General features: G+C 37.6%; 1 protein-coding gene across 1 annotated transcript in view; it reads right to left on the bottom strand.

Annotated features, from left to right (window-relative positions):
• GPC5 (glypican 5) overlaps positions 1-22854 on the bottom strand; it is a 1536710-nt gene that overhangs the window by 1254500 nt on the left and 259356 nt on the right. The window lies entirely within an intron of this gene.

The following is a 22854-nucleotide window of genomic DNA, read 5'->3' as shown; positions in this document are numbered from 1 at the left end:
TAAATATACTGTTTCTACTTTGACATGAGAGAAACTTCCTCAGAAGGTAGGCAATCTTTTAGACCATTACATTCTTTCCAAATAGCTGGAGAAGAAATTGTGATTCTTTCTGATAACTAAAATGGGTTATAAAGCACAAAATCAATCAGACCAAGAACAGTCTGTTTTACTACAACATCCATTTCTGCTTTCATAGCTGTTATCAGAAAATACTCCAACAGTAACATAGTCAAAAGTGGAAAGAACAGGATGTAACAATATGTGATTTTTGCTATGGGATACTAGCAGCCCTTTTTAAATGCACTAGAAATATATACTTGAAAACAAAGGTCCTTCCAAAGATATGACTTGTAGAAATCTAAATTCTAAATAATTATGATTTCAAAGCTATGACTTTGGAAACAATACGAATTTTCTTTGTGAACACTTACCAATTCAAAAAATGGTATATTTATTTAAGAGTTACTTAAATAAGAATAAAATCCCTTAATGCTGCAATTTTGCAGGGCAAGATCAAAGTGTTTAGAAGACCAGTATATTAGAAATGCAAAAGAACTTGACAGATGAACTAATTCGCTTTCCAAATGCCCCCATAACCAGCTCAGGGACTTGAGGTTCTCTTATGTTAAAAATAAACAAATATAAACAAAATCTTCCACTGTAAAACCTTTCTCAGTGCCCAGTTGTACATCTAATATAATCAAAATATCATGGCCTTATAGATAAGGCACCAAATTCCATAGAACTGGAGTTAAAATCGATTTCTTTTTTAAAATATGTTTCATTGGAAATTCACATTAGTTTCTGTGTGGAGCTGCAGTTATACATTTGAAAATCATTAAAAAGTACCAAGTATCATTTAGGAAGGTACTTACCAAGGTTGAGCTTTAATAAAAGGATCGAGCCATAATTCCTCTGTATTGCACCCCTGCTTATGATTCCGTTTTTCTTTCACTTGAAAGAATTATCTATTCTGCCTCCTACATCTTTTTCACAATGAACTCCGATACGACCATGAGCATTATATATTTTAACAGCTTTCCCACTTTGGTCATATTGCAGTCCACACTTGTTATTACTGCACTTCATTTTGCTTTTCTATTTTCAATTTGAATGTAGATTCCACTTCCACACAGCATGAGCATGCAAGCTGTTCCCTATCCATATATAGTGAAGTGTTTTAGGCAAACATACAGATTGTGTACTTGGTTCCAATGACCTTAAAAAGCAGTGGTCCCTATCCCTACCCTACCTCAACCTCGTAAGGTTAAGCACCAGCTCACTTCACTTATCACTCTATATCCAAGAACAGCTTCTTATCAAAAGCATTCTCTGGATGAAACTTATAGCTAGCTTGGTAGTTTAAATAAAGTCAAATACAATTTGTGCAGTGTTTTCAAAAGCCTCCAAATGATGAAGAATCTTTAGTCATCCTGAAAACATGAAGCCTGTTTCACTGTTCCAGAATGATTAAGTTATTCAGACATTCACATTCACTGCTGTGTGTGAGGAAGGGTACAAAAGAAAAATAAAAGTCACTTGATGAAATTTCACCAAGAGCATGTTAGTAAACATTCGATAGAATTTCCTCCAGTTAAACTACTCTAAGTTGCTACCCAGATGCCACATAGCTTTCAACCTGTATTAAAAACTGATTTTTTTTTTCACTTTGTTTCTGAGTACATTTATATCCATGATGATATATTGGCGTGTTGTACTAGACATGACCTAGCACTATCCAACATTAAAACAGCCAAAGGCAGCCGGGCACAGTGGCTCATGCCTGTAATCCCAGCACCTTGGGAGGCTGAGAAGGGCAAATCACCTGAGTCCAGGAGTTCAAGACCATCCTGGCCAACATCATGAAACCATGTCTCTACTAAAAATGCAAAAATTAGTCAGGCGTGGTGGCAGGTGCCTGTAATCCCAGCTACTCGGGAGGCTGAGGCAGGAGAATGGCTTGAACCTAGGAGGTGAAGGTTGCAGTGAGCCAAGATTGCACCACTGCACTCCAGCCTGGGCGACAGAGGGAGATTCCATCTCAAAAAACAAAAACAAACAAAACAAACAAACAAACAAACAAAGCCAAAGGCTCCCATGATCCGTGGCAAAGCGTTACTTCAGGATCCTGATTCACATCAAGACATTCAGATTCATTAGGTCCAGAAATCTGCACTTTTAGTACATATTAGAAAACCCGACCCTGACATTTCTAAAATCAAACCACCCCGGAGTGAGATATATGGTGTTCTTTCTTGAGTGAAGCCTAACCTGTTTTCCACTCTTATCTCCTCCACTCTTTCATCTCTCCCCTCCTTGCCCCCCTGCCCTCTGCTTCCACCACACGTAGAGCTGATGCTCCAAACACAGAAACACGATACTGATGCACCCTCTGAATGCTTCACACAGTTCAGTTTTTCTGTCTTTTTCTACCTGGAACACATACTCATCATTCAAAGTAAACCCCATGCTACACAGGAAGTCTCCTTAATCCAATTAGGCTATTAGTTGTATATTCTACTGTCACACCACTGTGTGAATATCACTTTGTAGGTAATACACGTATTGCAGTACTTTATAATTAGTTGCTAACGTCCCTACATGTCCCACTATACCTATAGTCTGTGAGGTCAAAGATCATACTTTATTCATCTTGTACTTCTAAGCACCAGGCATGCAATACAAGAGGTTTGTAATAATTGGTTTCTGAGCCAAAAATTGAATGTTAGTATGGAAATTCTTTTTCAAGCAAATCCAACTACTCTAAATTCCTAGTACATATCAGTACATATTTAATGCCATATATCTTAAGTCAGAATCGTGGAGAATTGTGAAATCAATTTGTCAAAGATATATATTAGTGTTTCTCTACTAAGTCCTTCTACTTATTGTAAATTTAATTATGTTTAACTTATGTAAATGGATGCTTTATCTTTTCTACCATTTTCATCTCCCATACACCCAATAGGTTTTTTGTTTCCCCTACCTAAGTTTTTTGTTTTGTTTTTTGTTTTTCGGGTTTTTGTTTGTTTGTTTTTAATATAACCAAAATAGTGCCCAGGGGAAAGGGAGAAAGGGTGATAGTAAACTAAAGCATTATTCACCATTCAGATGTTTAGGAAACATCTGAAAAACACGTGTAGGAAAAACAAGTTTATGATCTCTGATTGCAAGGGGCAAGGTCTCCTGGACTAGCCTAGATGATAAACAAAGGTAAATAAGGGTTAGAAATGTTTCTGCATTAAAAAGTAATAGGAATTTTGGGTGGCCTCTGCCTGTTGGATTTTGAAAATAGTATCAGTAGATAGAAAATGACTCTGGCGAGACTCCATCTCAAAAAAAAAAAAAAAAAAAAAAAAAAAAGAAAAGAAAATGACTCTGACAATACGGCAGGAAGTTGAAGAGGTTCACGAAAGGACTTTGTACTCCACTGACAGGAATGTTGTTTTAATGTCTAAAAATAGATGCTTCTGTCACTACTAACTCAACTACCTCCAAATGTTCAGTAAAGCTCTGATACACACACACACACACAAACATATATAATGAGTTAGTGTTAAACCAGGATATTTGAAGGAGAAAGTATTGACTTCCAGATCTGGCAACAGGAGGGTAAAGAAAGGTCAGCACCCTCCTCCGGGAGACAGTGAGTGGGCATCAAGATGCCAGAGGAAGGGCGGGCATGATGGCTCATGCCTATAATCCCAGCACTTTGGAGGACCAAGGTGGGAGGATTGCTTGAGCCCAGGAGTTGGAGATCAGCCTAGGCAACAAAGGGAGATCCCATTTCCACAAAAATAAATAAATAAATAAATTATCTGGGCATGTTGGCATACATCTGTGATCCCAGATACTTAAGACTCTAAGGATCACTTGAGCCCCGGAGGTCGAGTGTGCAGTAAGCCATGATTGTGCCAATGTACTCCATCCTGGGCAACACAGCCAGATTCTGTCTCAAAATGCTGGCAGAGTTTGAGTCCAGAGCCAGTAGTGGTCATATGAACATAAATTATCTGGACTACTTAAAAGTAAGGGTTTGGGTATGAAGTTTATTATAGTGAATTGCATAAGGATTTGATACACTTTATATGGGTATTAACGGAAAGTATAATCCCAGAAGACTAAAAGCACTCATAATATTAAGCTTTCCTGTCGGTATAGTGATGTTGAACCCACATTGTACACTCCAGGACCATTGCCTTATTTTCAAATGGGTCTTTGTCACCTACCACCTGGGCCTTGGGCAAGTTATTTAACTTTTCTGTGATCCTGTTTCCCTTTTTATAAAATAGCAATAGTAATAATGTTTATTTTATAGAATCAATATAGGATTAACTCAGTTCATCTTTTTAAAGGACCTGGAATAGTACCTATAAAACAGTATCCTGGTTTTTCTTAATAAAAGAACACAAGTCATCAATGAAACTCTCATCTGCTAGATTTTCTTACCTGTATCATGTACATAAGTCACTTAGATGATGAAGTTATTCTTTAGAGATTTACATAAAATTTGTGGAACAAAATGTTATGATTGTATCACTTAATGTCAAATGCTTTTATTTCTTCATAAAGTAGTCCTAATATTCTGTCTCATAGTTGGATGAGAGACTAATGTAAAAAATCAGATTACAAACTCTGATACAGAAAAAAAAATTGTTCCTTTGTGTCTGCCAGGAAAGATGCAGAAAGATGGACTTGTCACTTACAACAGAAACCCTTCCCCATTGGAAGCTGCCCCTGTACGAAGCCGTACCTCTAAGGGAACACTTTTTATTTTTTTTAATTTTTTTATTTTTTGAGATGGAGTCTCGCTGTGTCGCCCAGGCTGGAGTGTAGTGGCCGGATCTCAGCTCACTGCAAGCTCCACCTTTGGGGTTCACACCATTCTCCTGCCTCAGCCTCCCAAGTAGCTGGGACTATAGGCGCCCGCCACCTCACCCGGCTAGTTTTTTTGTGTTTTTTAGTAGAGACGGGGTTTCACCGGGTTAGCCAGGATGGTCTCAATCTCCTGACCTTGTGATCCCCCGTCTCGGCCTCCCAAAGTGCTGAGATTAGGGAACACTTTTTAAACTGCATCATTATCCTTTCTTCATGTCTTTGTTTTTGCCACTCAGCTGTGAGTTTCTTGGGAGCAGGAATAATGGTATCCCTAGAACCTATGCAATGTGGTCCCATAGCAGATGTTTCACATGTGTGTGTTTGGCTGATCTGCTCTGTCCTGGGATCTCCTTTCCCGCCACTACTGGTGCTGAGCTATCCCTTGGGAAGTCAAAGCATAGATTTAGTGTACGCCACAAAGCAGAGCAACTGGGGAGGGGGAGCTAATTTGGAAAGCTTTTGATATTTTCTCTTCCCAAAAAATATTATCAAAATGACAAAGGAAAGAAAATTTAGAAATTATCTGACCTCTTTCCATATGTTTCAGTTTAGTATAGTATTACTATTTAATGGCCTATGGGAGACAACCATAATCTTTTCCTTGCTTAGAATGTCTAAAAGTCAAATCCTTCTTGATCCCCTGCCTCTCTCTCTAGTACACAAACACAACTTTGTTTATATCATCTTCCTTTGTGGCACACCCTTGTCCCTTCCTTTCACAGAGCTCTCTCCAGATTCTCTCAAGTGTTATCTCTACTAAAACCCCTCCCCCAGATAAGTTAATACCTCGTCTCTGTACATCTTGACATTCTCCTAACACCTGATTTTAGCATTTCTCATTTTATTCATCAGTTTCTCTCCCTCCCTACCCTCCTCTCTCCCACTAAACCACGAAAACTTAGAAATCAGGTTCTGGATTTTAGTTATCCAAAACATCCAATATATCTCAGGGTGTATGACACAAAGAATACTTTCAGGAAGAAAGATTTGCTGAATTAATGATTTAAGCCAGATGAAGACTTTTTTTTTCACTTCTTTATGGAAAACATATTCACTTATTTCAGTATCTATCCTAGACAGCTTTTTCAAGAAGCTGATTTACTGTATTCCTTAATCATTCCTCTATACTATTTTGGTAATTTTTTGTAAGACAAAAGTTAATCACATTGAGTATTATTGATGCTTACATCCTACAAGATCATGTTCTACTGATACCTATCATATTACAAGCTACATGGAATTACAGAAGGAAGAAAGACAGAAAGGAAAGAATGAGTAAAAGATAATAGTAAAAGAAAGGGAAGGAAAGAAGGAGGGAAGAGAGTAAAAAATATAGAAATTTCCAGTTTTTTGATGGATATTAAATTATGTTCCTATAATCTTCAATAATTTTAAAATTTAGTTGATTTGTATGTGAACACAAAATTTAAATTGCCATGAAAATATAAACCAACCGTAAGTATTCAAAACTTCTGTGATTCACTTGACTAATTTATTTCTTTATTTCAATCTAATGTCCAAAAATTTCAGTTCATATAGTGACCAGTTTAAAATTGACAATACTGATTCCATTTGGATTTGTGTCCCCACCCAAATCTCAAGTTAAATTGTAATCCCCAGTGTTGGAGGAGGGACCTGGTGGGAGGTGACTGGATCATGAGGGCAGAATTCCCCCTTGCTGTTCTCATGATAGTGAGTGTGTTCTCATGAGAACTGGTTGTTTTAAAGTGTGTAGCACCTCCTCCTTCACTCTTTTCTTCCTGCTCCAGCCATGTAAGACATGCCTCCTTCCACTTTACCTTTTGCTGTGATTGTAAGTTTCCTGAGACCTCCCAGTCATGGTCCTGTACAGCCTGCAGAACCGTGAGCCAATTAAACCTCTTTTCTTTATAAATTACACAGTCTCAGGTAGTTCTTTATAGCAATCCGAGAATGGACTAATACAAACACCAAAATACCCAGAGGTCAAAGGAGGAAAAATATCAGGAGAGCTGATAGTTTAAGCTCCAGTCCAAGTCAAAGTTGAAGAGAATCAGGCAGAGAGAAAAAATTCTTCCTTACTCAAAGTTCTTTATTTGATTCGGGCCTTCAATGCATTGGATGAGGTCCATCCACACTGAGAAAGGCAATCTACAATAGTCTACTGATTCAAACTGATTCAAATGCTAATCTCATTTAGAAACACCTTCAAAGATACACCCAGAAATAATCTTATCCAAACACCTGGACACCCCATGGCCCAGCCAACTTGACATAAAATTTGTTATCATGTCCATATAGCATCAAATACTTGATGCATGAAACTTGAGTTCTGCTTTTCACAAAGCTAAAGTTAACTGGTGTCAGTTACAAATATAAAAGTACAACCTCTAAAAAGTTAATTTCAAGTGTTGTTCTCTGGCTTGTGCTATAAGCAAAGAAATATTAGTCTGGGACATCTGTTAGTAGATAACGGATTTTATTTTGTTGTTTCTAAGTCAGTGCAATAATGGAAAAGACTACAATGCAAACGAATGCTTTTACAATGATAATGCTAGGGCCTCATCATGAGAGTAAAAGAAGGGGAAAGAAAGAAGGAGGAAAGGGGGAAGGAAAATACATAGACCTTCAGTTTTTGAGGGATATTAAATTATGTTTCTATAATTTTCTATTATTTTCTGGTATTCACTGGATGCCTGCTATGGGCAAGTGCTAAATCCTCTTAGATCAAAAAGTCTCATGGGCAAAAATAAAAATAAAAATAAATTAATTTAAAAGCACTGACAAGGAGTAATAGGCACGCTTCTCTGTGGTGTAAGGTTCCTGCGCCACCATCACGCTAAAGAAGCTTACATCTAAAGGCAGCTAATTTCTCTCTCTGTGAATAAAGATGGGTGAGCTCTTGTTTCCTCTGAGCTGTTTTTAATATATTCTTCTAACAGGGGCCATAGCACAAGCTATGAAGCACAAAGTGAACAACCAGTTGTTATGTTATCAATGGCTAGCATAGATGTTCAGAAAAGATAATCAGTCACAAAATAATGCTTAGTTACTAAAATAACTAAATTTTTTAAATGTTACATATAATTCCTTTAGGCAGGGAGGGAACAGGATACAGATTCTTATTTTTTCTTTCGTGTCAGTCTCTTTTTGCTTAGTGTGATGGTTTTGTTGTTGTTGTTTCCTTTATTTCTTCTAAAAAAAAATAGAACAACAGGATACATGTGCAGAACCCGCAGGTTTGTTACACAGGTATGTGTGTGCCATGGTGGTTTGCTATATACATATTGTCCCATCCTCTAAGTTCCCTCCCCTCACCCCCTAACCCCCAACAGGCCCTGGTGTGTGTTGTTCCCATCCCTGTATCCATGTGTTCTCATTGTTCAACTCCCACTTATGAATGAGAACATGCACTGTTTGGTTTTCTGTTCCTGTGTCAGTTTGCTGAGGATGATGGCTTCTAGCTTCATCCATGTCCCTGCAAATGACACGAGCTGATTCCTTTTTATGGCTGCGTAGTATTCCATGTACCATATTTGTACCACATTTGCCTTATCCATGCTCTCATTGATTGTCATTTGGGTTGGTTCCATGTCTTTGCTATTGTAAATAGTGCTGCAGTAAACATACGTATGCGTGTGTCTCTATAGTAGAATGATTTATATTCCTTTGGGTATATACCCAGTAATGGGATTGCTGGGTCAAATGATATTTCTGGTTTTAGATCCTTGAGAAATTGTCACACTGTCTTCCACATGGTTGAACTAAGTTACATTTCCATCAACAGTGTAAAAGCGTTCCTACTTCTCCTCAGCCTCACCAGCATCTATTGTGTCCTGACTTTAATAATCGCCATTCTGACTGGTATGAGATGGTAATATGTCATTGTGGTTTTGATTTGCATTTCTCTGATGATCAGTGATGTTGAGCTTTTCTTCATATGTTTGTTGGCCGTGTAAATGCTTTCTTTTGAGAAGTGTCTGTTCATATCCTTTGCCCACTTTTTGATCAGGTTGTTTTTTTGTTGTAACATTGTTTAAGTTCCTTGTAAAATCTGGATATTAACCTCTGTCAGATGGGTAGATTGCAAAAATTTTCTCTCATTCTGTAGGTTGCCTGTTCACTCTGATGACAGTTTCTTAATTAGATCCCATTTGTCAATTTTGGCTTTTGTTGCAATTGCTTTTGGCATTTTGGTCATGAATTCGTTGCCCACACCTATGTCTTGAATGGTATTACCTAGGTTTTCTTCTAGGATTTTTACGGCTTTGGGTTTTACATTTAAGTCTTTAATGCATCTTGAGTTAATTTTTGTATAAGGTGTAAGGAAGTGGTCCAGTTTCAGTTTTCTGCATATGGGTAGCCAGTTTTCCCAGCACCATTTACTGAATAGGAGATCTTTCCCGCATTGCATGTTTTTGTCAGGTTTGTCAAAGATCAGATGGTTGTAGATGTGTCGTGTTATTTCTGAGGTCTCTGTTGTGTTCCATTGGTCTATATATCTGTTTTTATACCAGTACTATGTTGTTTTGGTTACTATAACCGTGTACTATAGTTTGAAGTCTGGTAGCATGATGTCTCCAGCTTTGTTCTTTTTACTCAGGATTGTCTTGGTTATACAGGGTCTTCTTTGATTTCATATAAAATTTAAAATATTTTTTTCTAATTCTGTGAAGAATGTTAATGGTAGTTTGATGGGAATAGCATTGAATCTATAAATTACTTTGGCCAGTATTGTCATTTTCACAACAATGATTCTTCCTATCCCTTAGCATGGAATGTTTTTCCATTTGTTTGTGTCCTCTTATTTCCTTGAGCAGTGATTTGTAGTTCTCCTTGAAGAGGTCCTTCACATCCCTTGTTAGCTATATTCCTAGGTATTTGGGAAACCCCTTAATCTCAGCCCCAAAAATTCTTGAACCGATAAGGAATTTCAGCAAAGTCTCAGGATACAAAATCAATGTGCAAAAATCACAAGCATTCCTTTAAACCAACAATAGGCAAGCAGAGAGTCAAATCATTCATGAACTCCCATTCACAGATTCTTTTTTGATTCAATATGTTGCAGCTCTAAACATAGGATTTCTAAGTATCAAGGCTATTCCCACTACTTCGCATAACTCTGAAACATATCACTAAACTTAACTGTGAACTTTTAGACACGAAACTAGTAGGTGTGAAAAATAAGTAAAAGAAAAAAAATCCTTAGGCTTATGTTCATTATATCAATCAAGGCAAATGTTACTCAAGTTATTCAATTTAATTAAGGCTAACTTGGGCCCAATACACTAATTATGCCTACATATCAAAGGCAAAGTTCATTGAGATGCCTAAATTAAATCTATCCTTTGTGATCACTTCTTGAAATTCTATTGTTTATCAATGTCAAACACGAAGTGTAAAACCAATGATAGGAACACTAACTGTCATACAAGTTGCCTTGCTGCATCCTTTTGCTATAGGAGAATAACGGAAGTGTGTAGTTTTTTATTTTTAATTCTATCAGTTTCATTACAGAAGGCAATATTTTGGCAATTTCCTGTCAAGCTAGTTCAGTTTTCAGAACTGTCTGCAGCCTAAGAGAGACAGTCATGCTGAAGCTACTCTCATAGACTAAGGAACAGCCCCAGAAATTATTTCACATTCTTCCGTTAAACTGTACAGTTTATGCCCTGCCCTCAGCAACTGACAAAACATGAGTTTCTGAGTATTCCAAATTATAGACTGAAGCAGATCAGAGGAGGAAACACAATGATTGGTGGTAGACAGCTGGAGGTGTTGCAGCCACCAGTGTTTCCAGTTGAAAAATCATGGATTTTCTTTATTAGATAGAATATATTATTTCCTTTCTGTGGTAAGATTTTGTTTTGCTTTAATCTTCCAAAATGAACTCCATTTCTGATTTTTATCTCCCAGACCTGCCTAATCCCACACTAACATTAAGAATGTCTTTTAATTTTTCTCCTGGTTCAGACCATTCTGTCAGATTTATGAACTTTTATATTATAGCCACTACCCTGGTCTCTACATTCATGTCCTTGTTTATTGCAGTAGACTCAACACTGAATTCTCTCCTAGTTCCAATCCAAATAGAACACCAATAGATTAACAGTTGCCAAACACTGCTGTGTACCTTCACTTCTCAAAATATACAATGCTTCTCAATTTTCAGAGAGCAAAGCAAAATGATATCCTGGCATTTAAAGCTCTGTATCTCGGGTCCCCTCGTATCCCTCAGCAATGGGCAACACATGCTTCTACTTCCATCAGATCAATCTCTCCTCATAGTCTCTACAAAACCACTAGCTCATATCCCCGTTCTCCATGAAGACCATTCTAATCTAGATTATTCTAGTTCTACCTTTCCTTTGGGTTCACTCAGTGCCCAACAATACAGTTGACATGTGCAATGTTTTGAGATCTTAGCAAGTCAGGCTTAGGATGAATTAGTGACAAAAAATGATAATTTAGATTTTCAAGCAATGTACTAATAGCAAAAGTCCATGTGAGACTCTCACCTTCAAACACATACACAAGCAAATACATCTCTTCCAACCAAATGGGCTTAGGGTAACTATAGAATTTTGAGTCCTCAGTGAGAATGGCTGGTCTTAAAGGGAAACTTTAGTTGTGATTTTGATGGAAACTTTACTTCTACGGACAATTAACACAGAATCTAGACATAGTGAATGACCCCCTTCTTTGACCTAACTTGTCCCTTATGAAAAATCACCTTTCTTTCAGTTTTGATATACCTCTCTCCTACTTCTATTCTGCCATTTCAGCTGTTAATGTCTCAGTAAAGTGCTACTATTTCCCTAGCTCTTCCTGTAGCTGATATAATGAGATTTCTCTTAGAAGGTCATTGGAGGATATGTTAATTAACAAGCAGAGCTGTTGAAATATTGATTCTGGCCAAAGTTCCCACTTTAAATTAGTGTCTGTTAACCATTTCCTGATCAACCCTTAGCAATGTACTATTCTATTGTGGAGTGCTTTCTCCAATTTGTCTAGGACCTGAGATCATATTCTAACTCACTTCACATTGTTCCCTGCAATCACTGTTAATTCACTCAGAATTGTACTATTGTCCTCTGAAACAACCATGTTTTGTCTCATTCTTGTTTGCAGTGTGCTTGTAATGCACATTTTCTATACCATCCACATATGACTATCAGTGAATGTCAGGGGGCATAGTAATACAACTCAACCCTTCACACAGTGCAACCACATTCTAATGATTATATTAGAACCATATTTCATGATCTTTTTTGGTCTGCATTCCAAGCACAGCTGTCGAGTTTCCTAATGCATTTGTAATTACTATGCAGGATTGCATAATATTTTTTTTAATTTAAGCACTGTCATTTGAAAGTACTCCTCTGTTAGGCCTTGTAAAGCCAATGGTGTATTAAGTAGTTAATCAACGTGTGCTATTTTACCCTGATGCCTACTTTCACTTTATAAAAATGGATTGGTTGAATTCTCCTTGTTAGAAAATGCCACTGCAATTACTGAATTCATTTACGAAGATATAGAACAATGATTAAGTTATATGTATTAAATATTTCCTATTTTATTGCTTATATTAGGATTGCCAGGGTGCTACACGTTTTTGCACAAACAATAAATTAATGATTAATAAGAACCAACTGGACTTTTACATTGTTGTGATAGTCTGGAATTATTTTTATATTTGACAAGAGAAATTCGTTCTCCTGACATTCTATTATCTTTCCTTTCTTTTTGGAGATTAAAAAATAAGTTTTTAGAAACTATACATCAAAAGAGGTAGAAATAACATAGGAATCAATAGGATACAAGATTCTTTTAAAGTGTAAAAATAACAAAAACATCATCACTAAATGACAAATATAATAACATAATGTCAAATATTCCAGCAACTGTAATACATGTATTTGAGAATTTGGGTTAAGAATTTGCAATACCAAAAATTCATTTAGCAGGTGAGGAAACAGGTTAAGACAGATAAAAAAGATAAAAGAGCTTGCATACTTTCACTACATTTCAATGCTACATGCTGCTGGCTGATACTATAGCTTTTGTGTGAAACAGAAACACATATGTGCACATCTGTTCCAGAGGCAAGGATTTGAAGAGCAAAGCCCCAGCTGGATGGAGCTCCCATTCCCTACTTTATGCAGTGCTCAAACAGCACCACTGTACATAGTGACATGAGTTCAAAAGTGGTAGAATCTGGATTCAGACACAGGTTCATGCAGAAAAGGAAAAGGAAGACAGGATCCAACCAGGAGACCTCATACACATTTGTTCTTATCTAATATTGAAATATCAGGTATTTCTATTCTTGACAACAGAAATATGTGGCAGCCATTATAGCTCATTTAACAAAGACAAGAAATATTAATAGCAAAAACTGACTAAAGCAATGTTATGAAAGAGAAAATAGAACAAAGAAGAAAATACATTCCTAGTACTCAGTTCCACCGTCTTTGCTGCAGAACACATCACTGCTGCAGGGTCCAGAGCCTCACCAGAGGAAATGGGATTGCCTAGTTCTCTAGGCATCATGGCAGTGAATTCTTCTGTGGGACAGATTTAGACCACACCAGGACCAACTCCACTCCACATGAATCACTGGGCATCTGCCCTATTATCTGCAGGTTCCAGACGTGCTCTCCTACCCAGACCTGCACCTAAAGCTAGAGGACGTGACTGAGCAGGAATCAGGAATGCTGTGTGCCTTGGTCATACATGCAGACTCCTCAACAATGGCAATGTTGGTTTGATGTTAGGGAGATATCGGGGGGAGACTGGCTATTGATCCCCTGTGCATCACAGAATCATGCCATGCTTCCCACCCCTCTAGAGTTTTAAGTTGCATCTAGCGGTCTGACAGCTGCAGCTCGAACTCACCAGTAACTCTGGGAATTTAGTTGAGGCCAAGCTGACTTCACTCATCTGTATCATCTATGCTTCCGCCTTTTACAAAACTACTCTAGTGTTAGCTTTAAAGGAATCATATGAAGGAGGTAATATGCAATTAAATAAAAGAGAAGGCATATATAAATGTGCATTACACACACACACACACACACACGTGTTTGTATCCAGCCACTGTCAGTTAATATAGTTAAACAGTGACTAGATCCAGCATTATACAAAGTAAATAATACATTAGGAGCAAATATTTATTCCAAGGAGTAAGGATGGTTAAATACAAAGAAATTTAATACCATAATCAACATAATCACATAATAAATGCAAAAAGGCAGTTGGTAAAATTCCACCACTGTAAGTTATCAAAGCTTTAAGTAAGTCAGCAATAGAAGAACTTTAATATGACAGACCAGTTCTCAAAAACAAGCAGCAAACATAATTCTCTATGGTGAAATGCTACAGCCATTTCTTGCAAATCAGAAAAAAAAAAATAGTGTATATCATCACTATTTACATTCAAAATTGTTTTGACTAGTCTAGTCAAGTGAATTAAAAAAAGAAATAATAAAATATTATGTGATTTTATACCTAAAAAATTCCAAGAGGCTGTGGAATTAAAACTAAGATATGTTGGAAATGTAGCAGAAATACGATAAAGGGATGGGTGCAGCACACCAACATGGCACAAGTATACATATGTAACAAACCCTGCACCTTATGCACATGTACCCTAGAACTTAAAGTATAATAATAAAAAATAAAAAAAAAGAAAAAGAAATACGATAAAGGGGTAAGTTAAAATAAACTAGCATTTATCTAAAGTAGCATTAGCCATTTAAAGTAGAAAAACAAAAATATACTTTATGCATAATAAATATAAAATGCTACAATGCTTAGAATAAAATGAGTAAGATATATAGAATTTACTTTTAAAAACTATAATTATTAAGTGATATAAAGCAGGATCTGAATAAAATGAAAGACATATCATATTTGATTGAAATATTTAATACCATAAAAAGTCAAGACTCCTAAAACTAATATGTAAATTAAATGCAGTTTCAATTAAAATTGTTTTATTGTAACCAAATATTTAAGAATATTCCCTCAAAAGACAAATGCTAGAAGGGGTTAACCCTCCTAGATACCAAAGTACTATACAAAACACAAGCTACATGGTATTAGCATAAGACTAGATCAATAAATCTGAGGAAAATAATTAAATTATTTGAAATAGTTATCCACATTTAAAGATGTTTTTAAAATAGTGTCTCACAGCTTATATGTATTGAAGTTGGAGTTCTAGCCTTAGTTTGTTTGATCTAAAACTCATCCTGTTTTATTTGTTTATTGTACACATATATTTGTACATTATTCCAACTCATTCTCCTGAGCGATCATGGTGTCATGCTCTAATTCCTCTTACAGTCCCCACTAGTGTTATGCACGTCCCAAGGCATATGTGGAAGTGGTCTTCAGAAGTTTAAAGGCCCTTATATAGAAGATGGATTCAGAGTTTTCTAGATACAGAACCAAATATGAAAACAATAAGAGGGCATATCTAAAAATAGAATGGGCTTCTTTGAAAAAGTAGTGAGCATTGTGTTAAGTCACTTACATAACAGATCTGAGATGGTAAAGAGATTAGAGAATGAGATGGCACCGAAAATTCCTTCCAACTCTAAGATCCATTGACAAATTTAATGTTAGTACTTGTTCAATGACATACATCCACTCCACTGTGCTCAAATATTGGATGATCATAAGTTTGCCCAAGGGTGGGCATCTAACATGTGAACTCAAATGACTGTCTTTGGCCGGGGCGGTGGCTCACACCTGTAATCCCAGCACTTTGGAAGGCCAAGGTGGGCGGATCATGAGGTCGGAGATCGAGACCACCCTGGCTAACACGGTGACACCCCATCTCTGCTAAAAAAAAAAAAAAAAAGAAATACAAAAAATTAGCCAGGCACGGTGGTGGGCGCCTGTAGTCCCAGCTACTCGGGAGGCTGAGGCCGGAGAATGGTGTGAACCCGGGAGGCAGAGCTTGCAGTGAGCCGAGATCACGCCACTGCACTCCAGCCTGGGCGACAGAGTGAGACTGTCTCAGAAAATAAATAAATTAATTAATTAATTAAAAAATTTTTTTAAAAAATTACTGTCTTTTCCTGAATGCCCACATCCACAGCTTATCTGTCTTAGCACTCGTAGTTCAACCTACCTATCACTATGGAATATTACACAGGGAATCCAGCACAGAAAAACTTTCATATTCCACACATGGGCTTCGACTCATTCCATTTAGCAATATTTCTAGCCTTCAAGGGACTGTAACTTCTATATGATGTTCATAATCTGATACACATAAAGAAATACTAAGTATAAAATGACCTAATTGGAGAACTGTGAGCCATAGATAAGCTAAAATGAAGAAAAAATACTGAGAAGCCTTGAAAGCATTTTGTAGCATGAAGCAACTTAATTCATCCCAAATGTTATGCTACAGTAAGTTATATGATTCTGCCAGATGCTTCTCTTTGGAAGATTTTTATTATACCAAAGAGAGCAATTTCTTTTAATGAGAATATTTTTGAATAATATTTGTTCTTGAAACCACTGCTTTCTTTGTTTCATATCTAATGAGAATAATTTCCTTTGATTCCTAGGCATTTTTATTCTTCTGCTGGTTCAATCAAAATACCAATTAACTACATGCATAATATGAGAATGAAGTTGAAACCTTCCAGCTCAGTTTCAGAAAATGCCCATCCATCATAGCAAGCATGTGGTTTGCATCTTAGAAGATCCACAGGTAAAGGATTATAAGCAAAGCTTGTGGTTAATGTCCCAGTTTAGTGTCATCTTTGGATAGTGATCTAACGTAAAGTTTGCAGTGAAAAAATGAAAAGTACTAAATAGTGGATGTCTCAGGTATCATAAACCGTAAGCAACATGCAGACCTTAATCTCAACGCAGAGCACGGAATATTAGGTCCTGGTTTTCAAAAAAAAAAAAAAAATGTATATAAAATGTCTAGTGATGCAGGCCATGTGTATATAGAATGAATGGATCTGTTTACAGAGAGTACAAATTCAGAAAAACACCATTATTTAGAATTTGAAAAAGTAAAATCAGATAGTAATTTGCCTCTAAGAGTAATAAGTAAACCAAAATACAACTCAAAACAGAAAAATTAAACATTTCTCAAATAGACGGTCATGAAGGTGACGTGTGGAGCACAAAACACAAGGAACAAATCCGCTAAGGGATAAATACTTTAGATAGAATGATCATGCAAGCAGGGACTTCTCACAGAGGTGAGTCACATGAATACGCAGGAAACTTCTGAGCTCTTTCCCTCTGGCTGGAACAGGAGCTGAGCAACCAGCATGTAATCAGGAACATCTGATCCCTCCTAGCATCATTAACCTGCCTGAAGTGTGCTACAATCTTTGCAAATGTCGCCATATGTTATAAAAAGTCATAGAGTTACATACTGTATTGTCCAACACTGATTTTCAAAATGTGACATTATTGCCTCAAGTCATCTCTGATATCAAGACATCCAATTCCTTAAAAAGTAAAGTATTTTGCATCATATTTAGTGATTGTATAACCAGGACCTGGTTCAGAGTAAGTGCACAAAAATATATCTGGAATCAGTAATGGTCAAAGATGTTACTGTAGAGCTACACATGGTGACATGCACCTGTGGACCCAGATACTCAGGAGGCTGAGGCAAGAGGATCTTTTGAGCCCCGGAGTGCAAGGCCAGACTGGGAAACATTGTAAGAACCCATCTCTTAAAATTTATTTTAAAATTAAAAAATAATTTAATTGAAGCAGCTATAACTTGGCATCAACAAATTTAATGATTTTTCATTATTTGAAACAAAATAGGGCTGGAAGCAATGACTAATGCCTGTAATCCCAACAACTCAGGAGGCTGAGGTGGGAAGATCGCTTGAGGCCAGGAGTTAGAGACCATCCTTGACAACATAGTGAGACTCAGTCTTTACCAGAAAAAAAAAAATGTTTTTAATTAGCCAGGTGTGGTGGCACACACCCGTAGTCCTAGTTACTCGAGAGACTGAGGCAGGGGGATCACTTGAGCCTAGGAGTTTGAGGTTACAGTGAGCTTTGAACATGCCACTGCACTCCAGCCTGAATGAGAGTGAGACCCTGTCTCTAAAAAGAAAAACAAAGAAACGAAATCAGTTTCAAATTCAGGGGGGGAAATGGAGGCTAAAATGTAAGAATAATAAACACATATATTTGTACAGCAAAATGCAGGCATACTCATAACATGGACAAGCATATATTGGTATGTACATGGAGTGAGAAAATAAATGTCATGTAATGCTTGACCTGAAAACCTTCCATATGTAACTAAAAACTGAAATAATGAGAACTAAACCTGGCAATATATTAGGAATCTTATGTTCCCCCAAATATGGGTCTTTACAATTGTCTGTGGCCATAAATCCAATATTGATTATAACCATACTGAACTATGTACTGGGGAGAATAAGTCAAGAACGTTTGTATTCTTACCTAGAAAATCAAGCCTTCCACTACTAGAAGATCTTGATTAGGATCTCTCCTCTCCACAACCTCTTAAACATTGTAAATATGGCAACAATAGCTGCCTTCCCCATCTTGCAGGATAGCCTTACACACAGTCTAGTTCCACTTCCCTCTCACAGCTCTGATTTATCCATTTCTCTCTGTTTTGCTGGAATTCCAGCATGCACAGCAGCTGTAGCCAAGCTGTGTTTGGAAAGTCATTGGATGACTTAAGCTTGAAAGAGTAATGACATCACAGGTAGTATGTTTTGGAGGGAGTGCCAGCAGGATTGTAATGGAGCATTCCTTGGAAGCAGGAAGATACTATGGAAGTAGTGAGATGGTAATATGGTAATAATAAACATAGCAAGATACTAGGATAATAGTCCAGGAAAGAAACAATATGGAACCAAATGAAAATCCCTGGGGTAATAACAACAGGAGATGGAAGAAAATAATATTAAAAGATAAAACTGAACAAGGAAACAAGATTTGATATCTAAATGTTTGCACCAGTTAAGAGAGATTTATTACTTAGATCCCAAGGGGAAAAAAATCTTATCAAACTTTTACTGCCCCAATTTTCTGCAGTTCTTTGTACCAAAATTATTCAAGATTTACACATTATCATTCTCTCCAATTCTCTTTTCCAATTCTCTATAAAACTGACTGTTATCAAGATTTCACCTCTACTTCACCAAATTAATCCTGCAAACTTCAGCAGTGACTTTCATTTAGTGGCCAAATCAGTTAGTGAATTCCAGTCCTCATCATAGGTGACATGTCAGCAACATTTGGCAGTCTCTCATTCCCTCCTCCTTAATACATTTTCTTTACTTGATTTCCAATACACTCTACTTTCTTGGTCTTCCTTCTACCAACCTTACTGGTCATGTTTTTCTCAGCTTCCTTGGCTGTTTCCCTCTCTTCCTCCATCCTTCTAATTGTGAAGGTCCCAGGGCTCCTGTCTCAGTTCTCTTCGTCCCTCTGTTTCCCTCACTTTTTGATGATCTCATCCAATCTCATGGCTTTAAATACTATATGTGAGCCAATGACTCCCAGTTGCATACCTCCAGCCTAGATCTCTTGTCTGAACTCTAGACATGTCTAGACTGTGCTCAAAACAGCAGTTTAATGAAATTTCTAAGACATAAGACCATGCCAATTCATTGCTGACAACTTTATGACTGCTCCCCACTTCACTTAAAGTAACAACAGCATTCTTAAGAAGTCCCACAGGGCCCTGAATGATCTGACCCCTCGTTACTTCTCTCACTTCCTCTCCTAATTCTCTCACTTTCTCTGATTCCAGTCCAGCTATGCTGGCTTCCTTACAGTCCTTAAAACACATCCAGGACATTCTTGACTTATAGGCTTTCCCCCAGCTCTCAGGAATATTCTTCCCTAGATGTCCTCATGGCCTCTTTCAACTTTTTGCACCAATGTCACCTTCTCAATGAGGTTTTCTCCTGTAGATCTATTTAATAAAACTCATCCTCTGTCCTGCACTCTCAAGCCCTATGTAGGAGGTTCTACTTTTTTCCCATAGTACTTATCACATAATGCATTGCATAAATTACTTATTTATTATGGCAATGCAATCAGCAGAATTGCCAGAAAGTAAACCTAGGAGTTCTTGATGAGGGACAGAGGAACCTGCCCCCAATCCTGGCTGGAGGGGCTGCAACTGAACTCCGGCCCCATGGAAATCCACATGCCCAGTGGCATCTTCTCCTGGAATGAAGGCCTGAAAATTCCCAGGGTCACCATGTATCGAACATCTGGCTTTTTCAATAAACAATTCTAAAACGCTGTCCAGGTATTCTGCTCAATAGTCATTCCAACAGCCCACAAAGTTGTTCACATGCCACCACAGTAAGAAGGAAAAGCAACAGAGGGTGATATCCCTTCACTGCAACCCAGATCCACTGCATGGCCAGAAGAAGGCCCCGCTAGACTATGGAAGAATCAGGGGACCCATACGTCTCTCGCTGACCATTGCCTTACAGTGTGTACCAACAAAGCCTGTTCTACCCCTGCAAGAATGTAGAATCTGCCCTTACTCCACACACAAGAAATATGTTTATTGTTTCTTTTATATTTTTCTCAAAAGAATGTAAGCTCCACAAGAGCAAGTAATTGTGTTCTATTCTAAGTGACAGAACAGTGCCTAGTACATAGCAGATAATAAATAATTGCTCAAAAATCAAAGAAGACTTGAGATTTTTTTAGCCAGTGGTGAGGTAAATGATTTCATTAAATAAAATAGTAAAGAAGGAGAAGGTTTAAGAAGGAGTAGTGACTTAATTCTTTCTGACATATATTTTATATTTCTGAGAGAGAAACGGTCTGTTCCGAGAAATACTGCAATTGTCTATGCCTTCCAGATAAACCTACCTGAGATCCTTGAGCTAAATTTCCTGGTGATGTAATTAACAAAAGACCATATCCTTCCCATCTGTATTAGCTAACTATTGCTGCAAACAGATGATCCCAAAATTTAGTGGTTGATGACAACAAATATTTATTATTGCATAGATTCATTGGTCAGAAATCAGACAGTAACTTAGAGGAAGTCTCAGCTGAGGATCTTCTACAAGGTTATGATCGGGGAATCTGCCAGGGATGCAGTCATCTCCAAGCTTCACTGGGTGAGGATCTGCTTCCAAGCTCAATCATGTGGTTATTGGCAGGCCTCAGATATTTGCTTCCAGGCTCACTTATGTGGGCCACTCCACAGGGTGCCTCATAAGAGACTCAATATTTAGATAACGGGCAGACCATATGTAAAAATAAAACTCTGACCCACAAGCTGCCACAACCAGTTTGGAAAGCCAAACCATAACCTCTGCAGCAAAGCATCCAGGAAGTCAAACCACAGCCTCTGTAGCAATCAGCCCCAAATGGCCAAAACTTAATCAATAACTGATAACCTCCAGCTTTCTGTTTGCTGTTTCCAATGTAGAGCCAACTAGACAAACCCAAACATGTTTCCCCTAACCAACCACAGGATGCCCTGCTTCTATTTATTCTTTTGACAGCTTCCCCATGCCAACAGCCTCTAACGACCTGAAGCCTTCCCTTTTTTCCTCTATTATGCTTCTCCATTCCTCTGCCTGCCTTTGATTCTCTGCCAAACTCAAGCAATGATGACTGACTACCTTGCTGTGTAGCAAGCTCTGAATAAAGAGGCTTTGTTTGTTCTGATTTAGGTAGTCTTCCTCTATTTCCACATTCAACACATGACAGCTTCTCTCAGAACTGAGTCAATTAAGCCCAGCCTACACTCAAGCGGAGGGTAGTACACAGACGTGTAAGTATCAGGAGGTGGGGATCATGGTGGCGGCGGTGGGGGACAGGTGGTAATTAGAAATGGCACCACATAGTACTACCTAAGTCTTTGATAAACATCTCGAGGCTGCTAGACCCAAGTTTGTTTTGGATCTTAAGTATAAACTTCTACTTAGATTCCTTGAAAGGGACTACTCCTAGACTTGTTCTATTTTCACATATATTGTAACTTAACACTATTTAAATGAATGGTATATCTTAGAAAGCACATAATAAATATCCTTGAATATTCATAGGCACATTTTGGTCTTTGGCTTAGGGACATGTAAGCAGAGCTGTGCTATGTGACCATAACCAACCATCTGCCTGGCATTACTATTCCAAGGCTGCCACTGCTCCCAGCTTCTAAGAACTAACGTACAGAGCCCAAGAGCTTAATGTTGTTATGCACTGGCCCCAGAGGATTGAAATATTGAATCTAAATGCCAAGGGTACTTCACTACTGCCCTGAAAATCCTCACCAAGCTCCATATTGACTTACACCCGACACTTTACTCATTTTTGTTATCTTCTGGTTTTTCTATGCATTTGTATTTTTCATCACTGTGTGAATGTAATGGCTTTAGAAAGTCATATATATGAAGTACTGGCAATTACAAGGATATATTTAATTTTTGTGGTTGACAGATTGATTGAATCATTAATTCATTCATATTTATTGACTTATTCAACAAATGCTGCCAGATACATGATGCTGAGTTGCTACCTAGAGTTTGAGACATAAAATAAAAAACAGAGATTACAAATAGTAAAAAATGCAGTACATGATATAAAGGAAAATTACACAATTACCTGATAACATTAAAATTGAGTGGGGCGCGAAGTATTTTAGAAAACCAAGGATATTGTTTCTGCAGCTAGTGTCATGAGCTGAGATCTAAAGATCAGAGCAGAAGGCAGGGATCAGCAAGTGTGAAGGCCCCGAGGTAGGAAGTAGCTTTGCACATTAAGGACACTAAGAGAATCCAGGGTCTGGCATACAGTAAATATGAGGGATGGTGGAGGAAAGTTGAGCCCAGAGAATCAGGCTGACAGACAGATCCCACAGAGCTTAGGAAGCTTAGCTGATAATGGCAGAGATTACTTAAGAGTAATTATATTAGTCAGATACAGTAATTAAACACGGGAGCTCATTAAACATGATTCAGATGCAATAAT

This window comes from Rhinopithecus roxellana, chromosome 18 (genome assembly GCF_007565055.1).
Source record: "Rhinopithecus roxellana isolate Shanxi Qingling chromosome 18, ASM756505v1, whole genome shotgun sequence".
Classification (NCBI taxonomy): domain Eukaryota; kingdom Metazoa; phylum Chordata; class Mammalia; order Primates; family Cercopithecidae; genus Rhinopithecus; species Rhinopithecus roxellana.
Note: the sequence above shows the minus strand (reverse complement) of the source record. Positions and strands in the feature narration are given on the sequence as shown.